This window comes from Neophocaena asiaeorientalis, unplaced genomic scaffold (assembly GCF_003031525.2).
Source record: "Neophocaena asiaeorientalis asiaeorientalis breed wild unplaced genomic scaffold, Neophocaena_asiaeorientalis_V1.1 scaffold671, whole genome shotgun sequence".
Lineage (NCBI taxonomy): Eukaryota > Metazoa > Chordata > Mammalia > Artiodactyla > Phocoenidae > Neophocaena > Neophocaena asiaeorientalis.
Window position 1 is genome coordinate 2,216,774 of NW_020175533.1, and position 20,989 is coordinate 2,237,762.

At 37.6% G+C, this 20,989-nt stretch overlaps 1 protein-coding gene across 1 annotated transcript in view; it reads right to left on the reverse strand.

Moving 5' to 3' along the window:
• The window catches only part of KPNA1 (karyopherin subunit alpha 1), a 74,281-nt gene that overhangs the window by 52,065 nt on the left and 1,227 nt on the right, over positions 1 to 20,989 (reverse strand). The window lies entirely within an intron of this gene.

The following is a 20,989-nucleotide window of genomic DNA, read 5'->3' on the forward strand; positions in this document are numbered from 1 at the left end:
CGCTAAGAAGCGCCAAGCAATAACAATGGAAACAAAAGTAAAAATATTGAGAGAGTGGAGCAACAAGAGGAAGAAAAAGTAACTGAAGAACTGAAGAGATTCATGATGCAGGAAACGGCAAGGGCATTTTCTTTATTTGAGGAGGCAGTTAGTTTTTGAGGCACATCACCCAAATGTAGAACAGTACACGAAGGTTGCAGCAGCTGTTCAGAATGCAATCCAGTGCTACCATGTCACACATGATGAGAAAAAAAAGAGCTACCCAGACATCACTGGGTCGTTTTTTCAAGAGGGAAGATAGAATTGAATCCAGCAAGGAATCAGAACTTGTGCCATCAACGTCAGGTGTGAGTGAAATTGCAGCTTGCCCTCCTTCCCCTATTGCTGATGATCCTTCAGCTCTACCATTTCCCATCTCCTCCCCCTCCTCCAGTCAGTAACTCTTCTTGCCTGTTCACTCAATGCCAGCCCCTGTATGCCAGCTGTGGTATTGTGCTACGGTACTTTTCAAGGTACTGTACTGTAAGATTAAAAATGTTTTCTATTTTTGTTTTTTTATGTATTACTTGTGTGAAAAGTATTATAAGCCTATTACAGTACAGTACTATATAGCTGATTGTTAGTTGGGTACCTAGGCTAACTTTGTTGGACCGATGAACAAACTGGACTTACGAACATGCTCTTGGAACAGAACTCATTCGTATGTAGGGAACTTACTGTATATACATTATTTCACACAACTGCTTTTTAAATCAGTTTTAAGAAAAAAGGAGAAAAATATATGTGGTTATACACTCTCTTTTAAAATTACATCATTACCTTTACTGGTGCTCTTTGTTCATGCGGATTGAAATTACCATCTGCGGTCACTTGCTTTCAGCCTAAAGAACTTCCCTTAGCCATCTTGCAAGGCAAGTCTGCTAGTAACAAAGTCTCTCAGTTTTTGTTATCTGCAAAGTATTTTACCTTCATTTTTAAAGGACAGCTTTGCTGGATATAAAAAAATTGGGGTTAACAGTATTCGTCTCTGAGTTCTTGGAATATATTGGGCTGGCCAAAAGGTTCATTGTTTTTTTCCGTATGCTGGCTCTAGTAGCGCTTAGTTGTCTTTAACTTCATTCGAAACAATTTTGTTAAGATTATATTGTGACAGCTGTCATATCAGCGTGCATAAAAAAAAACTTATCAAAGTTGGTGAATTTTTGTGTAGCCATTTTAATACTGAAGATGGAGGAAAAAAAGCAACATTTTCAGCATATTATGCTTTATTATTTCAAGAAAGGTAAAAACGCAACTGAAACGCAAAAAAACGATTTGTGCAGTGTATGGAGAAGGTGCTGTGACTGATCGAACGTGTCAAAAGTGGTTTGTGAAGTTTCGTGCTGGAGATTTCTCGCTGGATGATGCTCCACAGTCAGGTAGACCAGTTGAAGCTGAGATCAAAACAAGACACTAATTGACAACAATCAACATTATACCACACGGGAGACAGCCGACATACTCAAAATATCCAAATCAAGCGTTAAAAATCATTTGCACCAGCTTGGTTGTTAATTGCTTTGATGTTTGGGTTCCAGTAAGTTAAGCGAAGAAAACCTTCTTGACAGTATTTCTGCATGTGATTGTCTACTTAAACGTAACGAAAACATACTATTTTAAAACAAATTGTGACAGGTGATGAAAAGTGGATATTTACAATAATGTGGAATGGACGAGATCATGGGGCAAGCAAAATGAACCACCAACAACCACACCAAAGGCCAGTCTTCATCCAAAGAAGCTGATGTTACGTATATGGTGGGACTGGAAGGGAGTCCTCTATTATGAGCTTCTTCCAGAAAACCAAATGATTAATTCCAACAAGTACTGCTCCCAGTTAGACCAACTGAAAGCAGCACTTGATGAAAAGCATCCAGAATTAGTTAACAGAAAACTCATAATCTTCTATCAGGATAATGCAAGACCACATGTTTCTTTGATGACCAGGCAAAAAATGTTACAGCTTGGCTGGGAAGTTTTGATTCATCTGCTGTATTCACCAGACGTTGCACCTTCGGATTTCCATTTATTTTCGTCTTTACAAAACTGTCTTAATGGAAAAAATTTCAATCCCTGGAAGACTGTAAAAGGCACCTGGAACAGTACTTTGCTCAAAAAGGTAAAAAGTTTTAGGAAGATGGAATTATGAAGTTGCCTGATAAATGGGAGAAGGTAGTGGAACAAAACGGTGCATACGTTGTTCAATAAAGCTCTTGGTAAAAATGAAAAATGTGTCCTTTATTTTTACTTAAAAACAGAAGGAACTTTTTGGCCAACCCAATATTATTCTACCACCTTCTGGACTCCATTGTTTCTGATGAGAAGTCGGCTGTAAGTAATCGGCTGTTTCTCTCTTGCTGCTCTGAAGATTCTCTCGTCTTTGATTTTCAACATTTTCACACTGATATGTCCATTTGCAGATTTTCTTACATTAATCCTACTTGAAGTTCTTTGGGCTCTTTGGATGTATATGTAGGTCAGTGTTTTTCAATAAATTTGAGAAATTTTCAGCCATTATCTCCTTGAATACTTTTTCCGCTTTTCTTCTCCCCTCTTCCTCTAGTACTCTCATGTATACTGTGGTACACTTAATTAAGCTGTGACAAAGCGAGAGAGAGGCGTGGACATATATACACTACCAAACGTAAGGTAGATAGCTAGTGGGAAGCAGCCGCATAGCACAGGGAGATCAGCTCGGTGCTTTGTGACTGCCTGGAGGGCTGGGATAGGGAGGGAGACGCAAGACATAAGAGATATGGGAACACATGTATATGTATAACTGATTCACTCTGTTATAAAGCAGAAACTAACACACCATTGTAAAGCAATTATACTCCAATAAAGATGTAAAAAAAAAAGGTTACCCCACATTTCTCTGAGGCTCTTTTCAATTTTATTCATTTTTTTCTCTCCCTTCCTTGGATTTCTATCAATCTATTGGCAAGTTTGCTAATTCATTCTTCCACCAGTTCAAATCTACTATTGAGCCCCTATAACTAATTTTTCATTAGTTATGTTACTTTTCAACTCCAGAATTTCCATTTGGTTCTTCTTTAGAATTTCTGTCTCTTGATTGTCTCTATTTGATATTAGTTGTCATCATACCTTCCTTTACTTCTTTAATGAAGGTTTCCTTTGGTTCTTTGAACATATTCATAATGGGTACTTCAAAGTCTATGTCTGTTAAATCCAACATCCGTTCTCTTTCACAGGCAGTTTCTGTTATCTGCTTTTTCCAGTGTATTAGCCATACTTTCCTGGGTTTTGTTTTTGTTTGCACATCTTTTACCTTTTTATTGGGAACTCAACATCTTATATAATACTCTGTAGCAACTCTAGGTATACTCCCCCACCCATGAGGTTTTATATTTTTATTTGCTTGTTTGTTTAGTAACTTGCTGTTTTATTTTAAAGAAGTCTACTATCCCACCCCACACCCAGCCCCCTGCACTGTTAAGCCTCTGATGCTGGTCCTCAGGGGGACATAACCTGGATATGCCCACAGTCATCTTGCCATACAGTAATCTTTCAGGACTCACTTTCCCTGACTACTCCCAGCTATTAACCTCCACTAACTGCCAGTTGATTGCTCTACTGATTTAAACGACAGCTTCAGGCATAAATTGCTCTGCAGAGGAATCCAATCAAATTCAGGCTCCTTAGAAGGAGCAGTTTCAGGTCAGTGCTTGACATTAACTCTGTCCCCAGGAAGCCTCCTTCCAGCTGTCTCTTATCCCAGTTCTTGCTGCAAGCTCAATGGCCTGCAGTTTAGCCTGGATCTTTTTGAATCTACAAATCTCCCAAGTGCCTTTCACCACAATCTCCACTGTTTCTGAAAGTAGCCTTAGGTTTGAACTTCTCCAGCTCTACTGCAAATGAAGTCAGTGCCTTGAGGAAGAGATTAGGAACTGTTTCATGACTTGCTTCTCACCCCTACCCCCAAGCAAAATCTCTGAACCAGGGCTCTCAAGATGAAGGTGTGGACAACAGCACACTCTTCCGAGTGACAACACATTTAGCAACTGAGTATTTTGTGGGGGATAGGTAGCAACCTGAGGTCTTCTCAGCTTGTCTCTCCTGACATGGAGCTACCATCTTATAAGACAGGGAAAAGGTGATCTGTTCTCTAGTATGCTCAGCAACTCTGTTACCAAGGTAGAGCCTCTGTTCCACAAGTGGCGACTGGACAGTAGCCCCCTACCTCTCCAACACATTTTCCCAAAACTTAGCCATAACAGCAGGCAGCTGGGGGCAGGACGAGAAATCCTGATCCTGCTTCTCCCGGAAAGAAAACCTTTGCTCCAACAGGAAGCTCTGCATTTACTGTATACCCTAGGACCATTTCCAAAGCTCTAAATAGTTGTTTCTTAATAGTTTTCCTCAGTTATACTAGGGAGCAGATCTGCAGGGCTCTTATGCTATCAGACTGGAAGTCAAAGAAACAGTTATTTTTAAGAAGATGACTTTGATGCAAGCCTGGTTTGAGAATCATTAATTTATACTGTGCTATGTCACATCACCTATTTTACCTGAATCTCTTAAAAACAAACAAACAAAAAACCTACAGGGCAAGAATTATTATTCTCATAGGTAAGGGTTCAGGAGGCTCACAGATAATTAAGCTTAAATGAGGTCATAAGGATGGGGCCCTAATCCAATAGGACTGGTGTCCTTATCAGAGGAAGAGACACCAGAGATCTCTATCTACACCCACTGCCCCCCACCGCCCCACCGCCATGTGCTCAGAGAAAAAGCCATGTGAGGAAACAGAAGGTGGTCATGTGCAGGTCAGGAAGAGAGGCCTCACCGGAAGCCAACCCTGCTGGAACCTTGATCTTGGACTTCAAGCCTCCAGAACCATGAGAAAATGAACTTCTGTTGTTTAAATCACCCAATCTGTAGTACTTTTTAATGGCAGCTCAAGCAGACTAATACATACACCCAGTGGTATTTCGTCAGACTGGACTGAAAGATTGGTGCAATGCAGATGAGAATTTGCAAATAATTCTGAAGGAATCATAACTAATGGTGCTGAGAAATGACACAGAGAAGAGTTGGATTCCTGAGGCAGGCAGCATTTTGGTTCTGAAATACCACAATACAGCATAACAGCAACAGTGTTGCAATGAAGTTTCAGGTTAAAGGTATAGTAGTATAGTAACAGGGCAAGACCTGGATAAAGTTTAATAAGACCAAAACCAATCAGACTTAAATAATTGGAAGCCTAGATTCAACATGGAGCTGGAAGGGCAAGCAGTTAAGGAAAGGCAATGTTGGGAACATAGTACACATATACAGAGAGAAGAAATGATAAAGCAAATGGAGCAAAAGGTAAAATGAACAACTGGGGAATGTGGATGAAAGGTAAACAGGAGGGCTTTGTACATTTCTTCTGTAAGCTTTAAATTATTTCAAAAAAATTTTTAAACTACAAAAAGTCTAGAAGGAAAGAAATGGTCACACAAAAATTAATTATTCATTTGCTTTTTATTAAATTGATGTAAGAAGCAAGTCCAGAGAAGATGTCTGGCCTTGAAGCCCGATTTTCAAATTTACTTCTTAGCACCAAGATGTAAGGGAAGGTACTAAACTTCTGTGAATCTGGGTTTCCCTTATTTGCACTATGGAGATAATACCTTATAAGGTAAAGAGAAATAACATATGAAAGCATACTTCCACTGTCTGGCCCATATATAGATCATACCTGATATTTGTGTAGTGAAGACATGGCTATAAATAGCTCTAAAGGTTCAAAAAAAGATCCTGTCTGACAAAACTGATCAGGGGTGGCTTCATAGAGAAGATGGTGTTTCAGCTAGATTGTGAGGGATAGATAGGAATCATCAGTTGAGGCTAAAAGAGAAAGACCCACGAAACAGGGAAGAGTACAAAATAAAGGCACAGACGTTAGAAAGAACAACTGATGAGAACAGTAGTAAGTCAAGTTTGATTAGAGGAACTGTTCTTTAAAAGAGGTAGGTAACAAGAGAAATGCAAAGGCCTCTTGGTTTTCTTTTTCTTTCTTGTTTGGTTAGATTTCAGTATCCAAGAAATAACAAATGACTCCAGCATTCTAATAATTTCTACCTACCATTCATACAGTGCACTTGTGCCTTTGAATTTCAAAACATTTCAACAAAAAAAGAAATGCAAACAGTATGGAAGGGTATAAAAAGAAAAATGAAAGTGTACCTCCCCCATTGTTTCTAAAGGTAACCACCATCAAGTTCTCTGTATATCCTTTCAAGAAGTGGTTATACAAGCACATACACACCCTTTTGGTTATTACTGTATACTGACAGAACAATTCTATACACAGTTCTGCACTTTGCTTCAACTTTTGACAACTTTCCATACCAACGCCTATAAAGCCTTATCATTTTTAACAATATAGTAATTAATTGTTGTAGCATAACTAGACCCTACACATAACTGACAATTAAGCTTGACTCCAACTTTCTGTCAAAAATAATGCTGTAACCAATATTCTTTTTCATGTATTTGTACATATTTTGCAATTGTATCCATGAATGAATTCTAAACAGTGGAACCTCAAGGTCAAAAATGTTCACTTCTGATTCACTTTGTTATAAAGCGGAAACTAACACACCATTGTAAAGCAATTATACCCCAATAAAGATGTTAAAGAAAAATATGTTCACTTAAAATTTTGATATTGTCAAAAAGTTCCCTCTAAAATATTGCACCAATGTACCAGTGAATATGAGTGTTAACAGTTCCCCATCACCATCACTAACCCACGACTGAATCAAAATTTTTGACATTTGACAATGTGATATGTGAAAAAAATGCTTCCAATGAACACTATTTTCATAATACTCTTAGTTATATGCTTCTTTCATTTTCACTCATAAGTTTTTCAGAGGCGTGGTGATGTGATGGTATCAGTCTGGTGCCTAATGGGATGTTTGCTGTGTATTCCTGTGTTTTAAAATTTTGTTTTTATTTCTAATGCAGTAATTTTGCAGATACACAATAACATAAAGGTTTTTCAGGGTCCTCAATAAATGTAAAGTTCTGAGACCAAAAGTAAATGAGAACCCTTGGTCCAGATAATCCTTTCAGTCTTAAGAGGGGGGAAAAAGAAAACCTTTGATATTCAGATAGCATTCAATTCACAGATTAAGGAAACATCTTTACAATACTCTATCTTCTTGGTCAGAAATTAAATACGCATTTCCATTTATCTCTTTTGTTACAATGATAAATGTGATGCTTCCTTCCACTATATTCTAACTGGCTACTGTTTGTTTATAGGAAAATTATTCATTACTATATGCTAATTTTTTAAAGCCAGCCACTGAATTAAATCAACTACTGAATTCTGTTTCTGATACTTTAGCTGACACTCTTTATACTGGGGATTTTTCAAAGGGTCATGTTTACTGGGGTACAATTTACATAGAGTAAAATTTGCCATTTAAGTAAATATCACAACAATTAAGATAGACATTTTCCTCACTACAAAAAATTCTGTCAGGTCCCTTTCTAGTAAATCCACTTGCCCCAATCCCAGGCAATCGATCCCTATAATTTTGCATTCTCCAGAATGTCAAACAAATGGAGCCATACAACAGGTAGCTTTCTGTGTGTGGCTTCTTTTACTCAGTATTAACTAATTTGAAAGTCCTCCATACTGTTGCATTTATCAGTAATTGATTCCTTTCATTGCTGAATTGTATTCCATTGTATTCCACAATTTGTTTATCTATTTACCAGATGATGGACATCTAGTTTGCAGTTTTGGGTGATTATGAATAAGCTACTATAAACATTCACATATGGCATTTGTTTAGATAAATGATTTCATTTTTCTTGGGTAAAAACCTAAGAGTGAAACTGCTGGGTCATATAGTAAGTACATATTTAACTTTACAAGAAATTGTCCAACTGTTTTCCAAAGTGGCTGTAACATCATGCATTCCTATCACCAATTTATTATAGCTCCAGTCGTGTCATAGTATTGAGATATATATATATTTTTAAATCACATCTAAGTACCACCCATCCATATCTATTTTATTGAAGTTTTAAAAACCTGAAATGTGTGTTGAATTAGATCAAATGCCTTTTGGCAGTTATTAAAACGGTCACTGTTTATCCCCTTTGACATATTAAATATGGTGATATATTAATACACTTTTTTTCTTTCTCGGTATGCAGGCCTCTTGCTGTTGTGGCCTCTCCTGTTGCGGAGCACAGGCTCCAGACACGCAGGCTCAGTGGCCATGGCTCATGGGCCCAGCTGCTCCGCGGCATGTGGGATCTTCCTGGACCGGGGCACGAACCCGTGTCCCCTGCATCGGCAGGCGGACTCTCAACCACTGTGCCACCAGGGAAGCCCCAATACAATTCTTAATAGTCAATGATTTTTGACTCTTGGAATAAACACACTTGGTCACAGTGTATCATTCTTTTTAGTTCTATCTGTTATCTTTTTTTTACACTAATTTAAATTTTATTTAATTAACATACATTAAAATTGACTTGTTTTGTATACAGTTCTATAAATTTAACACATGTATAAATTTGTTCAGCCATCACCACAACCAAGATACAACTGTTCCATCACCTCAGAGAACTCCCTTGTGATATAATTTTGTAGTCACACTCTCTCCAACCTTTAACTCCCAGCAACCATGGATCTTTTTTCCATCACTACAGCTTTGTCATTTTGAGATCATCATACTAATGGAATCATACAGTATATAACTTTTTGAGACTGACTTCTTTCCCTCAGAAAAATGCCAAGTTGTCTCATGTTAATAATCTATTCTCTTTTATTGCAAAATAGTTTTCTATTGTAGAGATGGACCTCAGTTTGTTGATCACATTAGGTTACTCCCTTTTTTAGGAGATCATAAGTAGAAAAGATATAAACATTGATGTCCAGGTTGCTGTATGAAGATGAATTATCATAGCCTAAGCAGGAGTGGCATGCCTGAGCCATATGGCAAATATATGTTTTAAACTGATTTTTTAAAAATACCTGCCAAATTGTTTTCAGATTGTCTATACTCTTTTGCATTTCTACCAGTAATGCATGGGATTTCCAGTCTCTCTGCATCCTCAGCAGCATTTGATATTTTTATTTTAGCCATTCTAACAGCTTGTATAATGGTATCTTGCGGCTTTAATTTCCATTTCGCTGATGGCTAATGATGATGAACATCGTTTTATGTGCTTATTTGTCACCCATATATTTTCTTTGGTTAAACATTTGTTCAATCCTTTTGCCTACTTTTTTTTTTTGCGGTACGCGGGCCTCTCACTGTTTGTGGCCTCTCCCGTTGCAGAGCACCGACTCCTGATGCGCAGGCTCAGCAGCCATGGCTCATGGGCCTAGCCGCTCCACGGCATGTGGGATCTTCCCAGACCGGGGCACGAACCCGTGTCCCCTGCAATCAGCAGGCAGACTCTCAACCACTGTGCCACCAGGGAAGCCCTTGCCTACTTTTTGATTGTTTTCTTATTGGTGAGTTTTGGGAGCTCTTATATATTCTGAATATAAGTACATTGTGAGATAAGTGATTTTTAAATATTCTTGCAGCCTATAGCTTTCCTCTTCATTCTCTTCATACCTTTCACAAATTAAATATTTTAACTTTGATAAAGTCCAATTTATTATTTTTATTTATCTTTTATGCTTTTGGTGTCACATCTGCAAACTCTTTTCTATCTCAGGTCATCAATATTTTCTCCTACATTTTCCTCTAAAAGTTTTACGGCCTTAACATTTTATATGTACATCTACGATCTATTTTGAATTAATTTTTGTTTAAGGTGTGAGGTTTGGGTCAAGTTTCAGTCTTTTGCATATGGATGTTCAGGTGTATCAACACCATTTTCGTTGTGTTTTTCCCAGCTTTATTCAAATACAATGGACAAATAAAAACTGTACATATTTAAGGTATATAATGTGATGATTTGATATACGTATACACTGTGAAATGATTACCATAATCAAGCTATTTAAATTATCTATGACATCACATAGTCTTCTCTTTTTTGTGGTATGAACACTTAAAATATATTCTCTTAGAAAACTTCCAATATATAATACGGTATTATTTGCTATAGTCTCCACGATGCACATTAGACCCCCAGAACTTACTCATTTTATAACTGAAAGTATGTACCCTCTCACATCTCAGTTTTCCTACCCCCTCAGTCTCTGGCAACCACCATTCTACTCTTTGCTTCTGTGAGTTCAACTCTTTTATGTTCCACATATAAGTGAGATCATACAGTATTTTTATCTGCCTGATTTATCACCTACCATAATGACCTTAAGGTCTATTTATACAGTTAAAAAGGCAGGATTTTCATATTTCTATGGCTGAATAATATTCCATTTTACATTTATGCCACATTTTCTTTACCCTTCCATCCATCTATAGACACTTAGATTATTTCCTTGTCTTTGTTATATCGCGAATAATGTTGCAATGACATGGGAGTGCAACTCTCTCTATGAGATAACTGATTTCCTTTGGATATATAGCCAAAAGTGGACGAGCTGTATCATACAGCAGTTCTAATTTTAATTATGTGACAAAAGTTCATACTGTTTTCCATAGTAAGCTGCACTAATTAACATTCCCACCAACAGTACACAAGAGATCCCTTTTCTTCATATCTTTGTCAGCATTTATTATCTTCTGTCTTTTTGATAAAAGACCTGTGGGCTTCTCAGATATGGCCTTTATTATGTTAACATACATTCCTACTACACCTAATTTGATGAGAGTTTTTATCATGAAAGGATGTTGAATTTTTGTCAGATGCTTTTTCTGCATCTATTGAGATGATCATGACATTTATCCTTCGTTCTGTTCATGTAGTGTATCATATTAATTGATTTGAATATGTTGAGCCATCCTTGTAACCCAAGGATAAATCCCATTCGCCTCATTGCGTATGACTCTTTTTTTTTTCCAACATCTTTATTGGAATATAATTGCTTTACAATGGTGCGTTAGCTTCTACTTTATAACAAAGTGAATCAGCTATACATATACATATATCCCTGTATCTCTTCCCTCTTGCGTCTCCTTCCCTCCCACTCTCCCTATCCCAACCCTCTAGGTAGTCACAAAGCACCAAGCTGATCTCCCTGTGCTATGTGGCTGCTTCCCACAAGATTTTTGCATATGTGTTCCTCAAGGATAATGGCCTGTATTTTTTTTCTTATGTTGTCCTTATCTGGATTTACTTTTTTTTAATAGTCACAGTGTATCATTCTTTTTAATTCTGTTAGTTTTCTTAAAAATTTCTAAATCAGTATCCACACATAAGATTGATTATTTAATAAAATACCCTCCTCTTTGGGGGTAGGGGTGGATATTGTATTTGTCACATGATTCCAATTTTATGACATTCTGGAAGAGGCAAAACTACAGAGAGTTAAAAGATCAGTGGTTGCCAGGGGTTTAAGGGATGAACAGCAGAGCACAGAGGATTTTGGAGGCAGTGAAACTATTCTGTTGGACTATAATGGCTGATACATGTCAGCAGACATTTGTCAAAACCCAGAGAATGAATGTACAACTCCAAGAATGAACCCAAATGTAAACTATGGGCTTTGGGTGATAATGATGTGTCAGTGTTGGTTGGATTATAACAGATGTACCACTCTGGTGGAAATGTCAATGGTGGGGGCCCTGGGTGTACAGGCGTAGGGAGTAGATGGGAATTCAGTAGTTTCCATTCAATTTTACTGTGAACCTAAAATTGCTCAAACAAATAAAGTCAATATTTTTTAAAAAAAATCGAAGATTTCTTCTCTGATATTCATAAATGAGACTGGGTTCCCCTCTTAGCAGGGGAAAGAGATTATGTTTGCCAAGTGGGAGAGCTTTTTCAAAAACAAGACGCCTCAACTGTCCTTCCAAAGAGTTTGATGAATAGGTCTGAGGCAAACACGAGGTCTCTAGTGTTGTTTTTTCTTTTAAAGACTCCCAAGTGAATTCTGATATGCATCTGCATGCAACTCAAAATCACTATAGCAGAGCAAAAGTTTTATTGGAAAATAATGCAAAATACAGCTGAAATGTAGGCTTCAGTTGGATTGAAGAGAGCTTAGATAACAAATGAAATAAAATCTATAGAGGTTTATGATTTCAAAAAAACATGTAATAGTATGGGAAAATTAATTTATCCTAAGCAAATATTTTTAGGATATTATCACCTAAGTGATTAATTGAAAAACTTAAGTTATTGTCAATAACTTTTCACTCTCTCAGGAATCAGAAGCCTTTAAAATTAAAGCCATTATGCCCCATTTTCCTCTTGTTTTCTAGGGAAATAAAGCCAAAAAAGCAATAAAGTTAAAAACAAGATGCAGGGGACCTTGAAGATGGCGGAAGAGTAAGACGCAGAGATCGCCTTCCTCCCCACGGATACACCAGAAATACATCTACACGTGGAACAACTCCTACAGAACACCTACTGAAGGCTAGAAATGTACTCTACTCTTCCAAAAGGAAATCTCCCAATTTCCCCTTCATGTCTATTTAGTTAAAATTATCAAATTTTGCTTATTATTCCATCCAGAGTGATTTTATCTATTCCTATCTATTCACACTGCCACCAGTCTGATCCAGGTCCCTGTCATCCTACAGCTAGATAACTGCAACAGCTCTAACCACCCTTCCTTAACCTCAGTCTCTTTGCTCTTCAATTCATCCTTCGCACAGCTCTCAGATTTATCTCAACACCTTTTTCACTATATAACTTCAATGCCTAAGGACCTAAAATGAGTTTTTAGCACTACTTAGATCAAATCTGAACTTCTTTGTCCTACAAGTTCCCTTGGCTTTGATACTCTTTTCATTTCTCATCAATCTATTCCCAAAACACACTGAGTATAGATCTTTTTATGTTTTTATTATATTCAAGTATATATACTGGTATATATATTCAGTGTGCTGAGTCAATCCAAGCAGTCAGTAAGCCCCTAACCATTGTGAATATTTAACATTCACAATATTCTTTGTTCAACACTATAAAATGTTAGTATACTTAATTCCATCATATAAATTGAGTATAATTTTATTAGAAAACATGATGTGTATTTAATACTAAAAAAACCAAAGACCACAAGAAAGTATGACTACAAAAAAAGCAAGTTACAGGTTTATGAATTTAAGCATAAATGAATTTTAAGTATAAAAAATTTTCAGTTCAGTTGCGAATATTTTTTGAACCTATTTTTTCATTGGAGAATGGAGAGGTGTGAGCCTGCACCCCAGAGTACATGCTCTCCCATTTGTAAATATTAATTACTCATCTGTTGTTAACTTCTAGTCAAGTAGCAGTGGGTCCCTTTAAAATATTTTAATAAAAATTAGGAAAGAAAAATGACATTTAAAATATCCTACCCATTTCTTCCCAGTAAAATTATTAGAGTACCTTTATTTTAGTGACAACATTCTTGCGTTCAATGGAGGCAAGGTTTGAAAAACCCTGCAATAACCCTCCTCTGTGAGAAGTCAATGCTACAGATATGATTCGTAGGTGCTCACCTCTGATTACATCTCATAGCTCTAACTCCATTAACCTAATAGAAATCCCTACTTTCTTTCATGTCCCAGCTTCAGACCTTCTTCAACTGAGATGTTTACTAAAAACCTTTGACCCTGAATTCTGACCTCACTTCCAGTATCTACAGGTTCCCAACATGTAAGGTTCCCCAGAGACATTCTCAATATCCAACATTTAAAGGAAAATATTTACCAAAGATTTGGGGAATTCACACCCCAAGATTCAGTAATTCCACTTTTGGAATGTACACAAAGGCAATAAAATCAGCAGTATGTAGAAGAATATTCACAGCAGCATAACTTACAATGAAAAACTGTAAACCTAAAAATTCCAAAACAAGGGCTTGGCTATGGGACATAATCATAACATACTGCGAACTAAGGAAAAACAGAACATTAACACATGACAAATCGGGGTGGTAGGAATAAAACCCCAATTTATACTATTCTCTATACTTTTTAAAACATTTTATAACTTAGAATACAAAAATCTTAAGTGGAAATTAATATTCTTCTTTATCTTCCAAATTTTCTACAGTAAGCAATATACTACTTATACAATAAGAAAAACTTTCAAAAAGTAAAGCTGGAAGCATATATTATATTTACTACAATGAGGCTTCCCAGCCTAACTAAAACATTAAATTTCTTTACTTTTGGCTAGAATTTTATCAACTCAACATGCTGTTATTTCATCAAAGTTCTAATTGAATACTTCAGGTCTTTATGAAAGGGAAAAACTACTTCCCCCTTATAGCTGGATATTTTTAGAGAGAAATCTTTCCCCAAAAATGGCATAATGGACTCCTTCATGGGGGGGAAAAGAAAAAGTGCAAACTTGCCTTTATCCAATTCATATCCATTACTGAATCTAATATATCTATTACATGTACACTTATAAGGGTTTTAATGTTTTAAATTAAGATTTAGCACCTACAGGATGTATGTGCTTTCCTCCCAAAACATATTAACAACTCGAAGCTCAGAAATTTAATTTTAATCTTCAATACTAAACAAAGTACTAAGCGTACAACACTCAAATGCCATGGAAAGAATGAACAGGCCAGATATAAGAGTTCATGTAAAGAAATAAAATGATGGATTTGGTAGATTAATCCATACCAAAATTATCTTTTTAAAAAAAAGGATGAACTACAAAGATAGAACACAAAAGGAGAGAATCAGAGGTGACAGATGAGATGTCAAAAACTTTTTAGAAGCCTTGAAACAGATGGCCCTGGGACTTCCCTGGTGGTCCAGTGGTTAAGAATCCATCTTGCAATGCAGGGAACATGGGTTCGATCCCTGGTTGGGGAACTAAGATCCCCCATGCCGCAGGGAAACTAAGCCCGCGTGCCACAACTACTGAGCCCGTGTGTTCTGGAGCCCGCTCGCAGCAAGGAAAGATCCCCGCATGCTGCAACGAAGATCCCATGTGCCGCAACTAAGACCCGACGTAGCCAAATAAATAATTTTTTTAAAAAGATGGTCTAATGATATTTTACTAGCGAAGTGGAGAACTCTGAAGCCTAAGCACCTGTAAAGAAGCTGATTCACACTGCCCACAAGCAGGAAGCGTCATAGACAGGAGCCCCTGCCCCCCCACCCCAGGCATATCTGAATGTAGAGTGAGGAACAGGACTAAAAACTAGCAAGTTAGCTGAAAGTCTACAAAACAGCCATCACATTCAGACTTCCTCCTCCATTGTGCACAGCCAGGCAACAGTCCATCCCCAAGCCCCTATGGATGTTGAGAGCATTACTCTGAAGAAACTAAACTAGAGAGACTCTAAAATGAGGGACTCCAGTGTAGGTGATGTGCTATACAAAAGATAGGATTACATGAACACAATTAACAGTGAGAACGCCAGCTTCTTTTCTAAGACAAGTTCTCAGAATTTGGCATCCAGGTGTATCCTCCAGGCAAGACTGGAGGCTCTCTTTTACTTTTTTTTTTTTAATTTTATTGAAGTATAGTTGATTTACAATGTTGTGTTAGTTGGAGGCTCTCTTTCTCAAGGAAATTGACAAGCCCAAGAGAAAAGAACTATGAGAGTCCCCTCCCCCTGTAAATGGCCACAGCTCCCTGTCCACCCTTTAACAAGCCACACCTATAGTTTCCAATTCAGTTTTTAGCACTTCACTCTTAAATAGGAATGGACAACCGTAAGTTTACCAGACATCCAGGGAGAGCCTCTACAGAGAAAGACTGCAATGGAAACAAAGGAACTTCGAAGAAACAGAGCAATGAGGGGTACAAAACTTTAAAAAAAAAAAAAACAAAACACCATCATTAATACTGTCCTCAAGAAGACTACAGTGTCTATAAAATAATATAAAGATACCATAAGAATGAGCTCTAAGAAATTAAAATATGGATAGGAATTAACAATTCAATAGAAGGGCTGTAAGATAACATTAAAGAAATCTCTCAGGAAACAGAACAAAAAGACTAAGTGATGGAAAACAGGAAGGAAAAGAAAATTAAAAGAACCACCTAAGAATTCTAAGACCCAAATAATACAAATTCCAAGAAAGACAAAAAAATCAAATGAGAAAGATTATCAAAGAAACAATGCATCAAATTTAGCGTATTCATTCAATGAAAGACACCATGGACAAAACTAACAGAAAGATGACAGGCCTATAAAAGATATTTTCCATTCCTAAAACCAACAGACCTCCACAAGGAACTCCTGCAAACCAAAAAAAAAAAGACAGGAGGAGTTCCCTGGTGGCCTAGTGGTTAGAATTCCAGGCTTTCACTGTTGTGGCCTGGGTTCAATCCCTGGGTCGGGGAACTGAGATCCTGCAAGCTGCGCAGCACAGCACAGCCAAAACAAACAAACAAACAAACAAAAAAGACAGGGACCGGAAAGGAAAGATAGACAAAGTACAAAACAGACAATTAACAAAAGGGAAAACCTGAATGGATACAAGAGATGCTCGAATTCATTAATTATCAGAGAATGTAAATTAAAACAATGAGATACCACTTTATACCCGACTAGCAAAAATTAAGAAGTTAGATAAAACCAAGTACTGTCAAAGATGTGGGCAAATAAGAAAACTCCTCACTGCTAGCAGGCACATAAACTAGTTCTCCTATTCTATGACCCAGGAATCCCACTCCTGGGCATACATCCCAAAGAACTTCTCACACAGGTCCACAAGGATGTACAAGTAAGAGTATATTTACCACAGTGTACTTGTGATGCCAGAGAGGCAACTCAGATGTCAGTGATTAGGGAATAAAAAGTAAAATGTGGTAGATGCACATTATGGAATTCTACATTATACGCAACTATATGCACACACAACAAAACAGAAAGGTCTCCAAACAATGCTGAGTAAAAAGAGTAAGAAACAGAACAAGGTCTATAACACAATATATAAACTAAATACACAAAACGCACTACATATTTCACAATGATTCACATACAATCAAGGAATGTATCAGCCACAATGCAGTGGGTGCCTACTAGAAAGGGTAATGGAAGTAGGGCTCAGAAATGAAAGAAAAATTTAAAGGACCTTGTATAGTTTGATGATAGTGTCAAGAACTGGGAAGCATAATTAACTCAAACTCTTTTTACCCAAGGCCCCAATAATAATAATAAATAATAAATAAATTTCCCAAAACTAAAGGACACAAATCCCCGGCTTGTAAGGGTCCATCAAGTGCCCTTAAATGAAAAAAAAAACAAACAAACAAACAATCAAATCTAGGGATATTATGGAATTTCAGGGGTTAAAAATAATACCCTAAAAGCTTCTGGAGATTGGAGAAGACAGGGAAGGTCACATACAAATGAAGAAAAAGAACGCCTTTGGACTTCAACAGCAACATTAAAATGCAGGAAACAATGGAGCTATGACTTCCAAACTTTTTAAGCCTAGGTTTTTATACCCAGCCAGATTACTGATGAAATGCTAAGGTAGAATATAGATTTTTTTCAATCATGCAAGATCTCAGAAAGTTTTCACTTCCCAGGTACGCTTTCTCTGTAAGTTAAGAAAATATGGGAAACAGGAGATCCAATGCAGGAGAAGGGCAAAGAGAATTTTAAGGGCGACATAAAGAAAAGTTCCAGGATAACAGCTGTGAAGTATACCTAGAAAGTAACCAGTCCAGATTGCATTAAAAGGACAGAAGGTTCCAGGACAGCAATCTCATGGAAATGGAAGTGGGGAAAAAAGGTGTTACTCCTGGAAAAACAAAAATTGGTTAAGAGAAGAAATGATATCATAATATACTACATGGTTCAGCTATAAACATTTACATAGTTATAACTGAACGTTGACTTAATAAACACCTGTGATAACTATACTAAAAGGATGGGAGAGGCAGTGTGTAAATGTGGAGGAAAGTCAATAGATAATGTCTAAAACTGCTGTATCAAGAAATAGCAATAGAAGTTATTTATAAATATGAAAGAGGAAACAGCTAAAGAAAGGAAATTGGTGGCCTCTAAAGTGCAGAAGCTAGGACAGGGGACAGTTGTTTTCAGAGAATATTCTAATTCAAAAACTGTATTTTTTAATGGCAGTAAAGCAAGGAACTCCAATAGCCCTTCAGCTTTTAGTAAATTAGATCTTCACAATATCATTTCATGATGTTAAACAAACTGCATCTAGTTTGTTCTGCTGGAGACTGCACTGCAAACCAAGACAAAAATCAAGCTTTAATGATTGATGTGAACATAGTACAAATAGCCCTGTGATTGAATACCAGCTCCATCACTTATTCTGTGAAGTAGGGCAAGTTACCTAACCATCCTGTACCTGTAGCCACCTTCTCAAAGTGGTTTTGCAAGGGTAATTAAGTGAAAACACCTGATGCAGTGCTTGAGCCATCAACAGATGTTAGTACCTTTTGCTTGTCTTTCTGCTCCCTAGCTAAAAACCCCCATTTTGACCCCAAGCTGCCTTGCTGGTCACAGAATACGGAGACTCATGGACAACTCAGCACATATCCCTCCTCATGCTGAAAAATCAATCATGATGAGTAAGCAGACTTATCTTTGTATATGAAGAGCAGCATTATTCTTGTTATGTGAAGGAGATTATCCCCATTATCCACATTTTGGATTATTGCCTGCTTTCAAGAACTGTCCCAGTTAGTCTACTACACTAGATCAGAACCATTTTGTCACTAAGGTCTGTCATGTAGGGTCGTTATCATCTTTAAAAACAAACAAAAAACTGTACGGGGGCTTCCCTGGTGGCACAGTGGTTGAGAGTCCGCCTGCTGATGCCAGGGACACGGGTTTGTGCCCCGGTCCAGGAAGATCTCACGTGCCGCGGAGCGGCTGGGCCCGTGAGCCATGGCTGCTGAGCCTGTGCGTCCGGAGCCTGTGCTCCACAGCGGGAGAGGCCACAACAGTGAGAGGCTCGCGTACCGCAAAAAAAAAAACAAAAACAAAAAAAACTGTACGTTCCACGAGTCTTCATCCCTGCTCTTTCACTGCAAGGACTTAAAATTTCCTAATGAAGGTCCTATCTGTTCCCTCATTATCCTGGGGCCACCTCCTGCTCACTGCAGCAAGAATAGAGGCAAGTCAGCCCCCAATCAGCTAATTGAATTGTTTACCATTTCCAATGTTTTCTTCCACTATTATGGCTGAATTCAGAATACCTTGCAAAGTACAGAAACCTTAAAACAAAGAGATTAACAGGGAATTATCTTTATCATCACTATGTCAGTCACCTTTACTTCCATGGCCAAAAGTCTTAGTTGATTTTATACAAAGCATACATACTTCTAGAAACAATCTGACAAGACTTAAAAAGACTAAATCATAAATCATCAAGACTTTATCATTAATTCAACAGTAAACTCCTCAAGGCTTATGTCGTCTGATTCCATTTGAACTTCCTTTGCTATTTAGTACAGTTTCTGCTCAATTTTGACTGATAAAATGTCATGCAGTCAATATTTTTACTCATTATTTGTTAGTCTTCCCTGCAACACTATAAATTCCATGACACAAGAACAGTGTCTTCTAGGGGCAGGACAGGAATAAAGATGCAGACGTAGAGAATGGACTTGAGGACACGGGGAGGGGAGAAGGGTAAGCTGGGAAGAAGTGAGAGAGTGGCATGGACATATATACACTACCAAATGTAAAAACGATCGCTAGTGGGAAGCAGCTGCATAGCACAGGGAGATCAGCTCGGTGCTTTGTGACCACCTAGAGGGGTGGGATAGGGAGGGTGGGAGAGAGATGCAAGAGGGAGGAGATGTGGGGATATGTGTATATGTATAGCTGATTCACTTTGTTATACAGCAGAAACTAACACACCATTGTAAAGCAATTATATTCCAATAAAGATGTTTAAAAAAAAAAGAACAGTGTCTTGATCATGTCTACATCCCCAGTCTCAGGGCCTATGAACACTCCAAGTATTCGCTGAATTAATGGACCAAATAAAGAAAACGCAACCAAGAAGTATGCAAGGAGAGGAGAAAAAATTCCTAAATTAGCAGTGATTCTGGTTCTAAGGCTGGTTCTAACAAGAGCTGGAACACCTTAGGTAAGTTACCTAACTTCTCTGACCCTCGAAGCTTTAATCTGCAGAAAAGGAAAAAATAACATACTTCAGAGTTACTGTAAGCATTAACGTTTTACTGTACAAAAAGTATTTAGCACAATATCTAGAAAGGAGCTCAATAAATGTTCATTCCTTTACCTTTCCTCATGTTCTCCACCTTAAAATCCGGTATTACACATAAAAGTGACTTCCAAGAATAAATTACTTCAGTAAAAGTACAATAGAGTTCATTCTCCATTTGCTTTGAAAAGTTAAAATTTCATCTCTTCAATCTTTAAAATGGAGGGGGACTAGCTTGTGAATTACTTTCAAAATATCACAAACACAAGAACAAGTTAAGAAAAAAACAATGTCAAGAATGAGCCTTGAAGCAACGTGCGGGGTGGGGGGGGAGCGGCGGGGCGGGGAATCACTCATCTACTGCGAAGAAATAGGGGTTTTTAAGGCAGTGCTCACTAAACGAAAAAAGGCTTGAAAAAGGTAGAAACGTTATTTAATAGTATGTTTTAGAAAAAAATACTTGCCAACTGTTTATTCTGAATTTAAACCTTAAAAAATTAACTATTTTGACATCGTGAGCTTAAAAGTGGAACATTACATATAACTTCCATTCAAACCTAAAACATTCCTTCATGACGACTTCCCAGACTCCAGTCATCCTTCAGTTTCATCCTCCCATTTTGAGCTTAATCGAATACCTCGCCGCTTCCCTTGCATCACCACTGACACACGCTGTGTGCAGACGAAGTTCTGTCATTCCTATAATTACCACACCCCTGTCAGACGCTTCAGGCCCATGTTGTTATGACATCTGTAAACTGCAGTCCTCC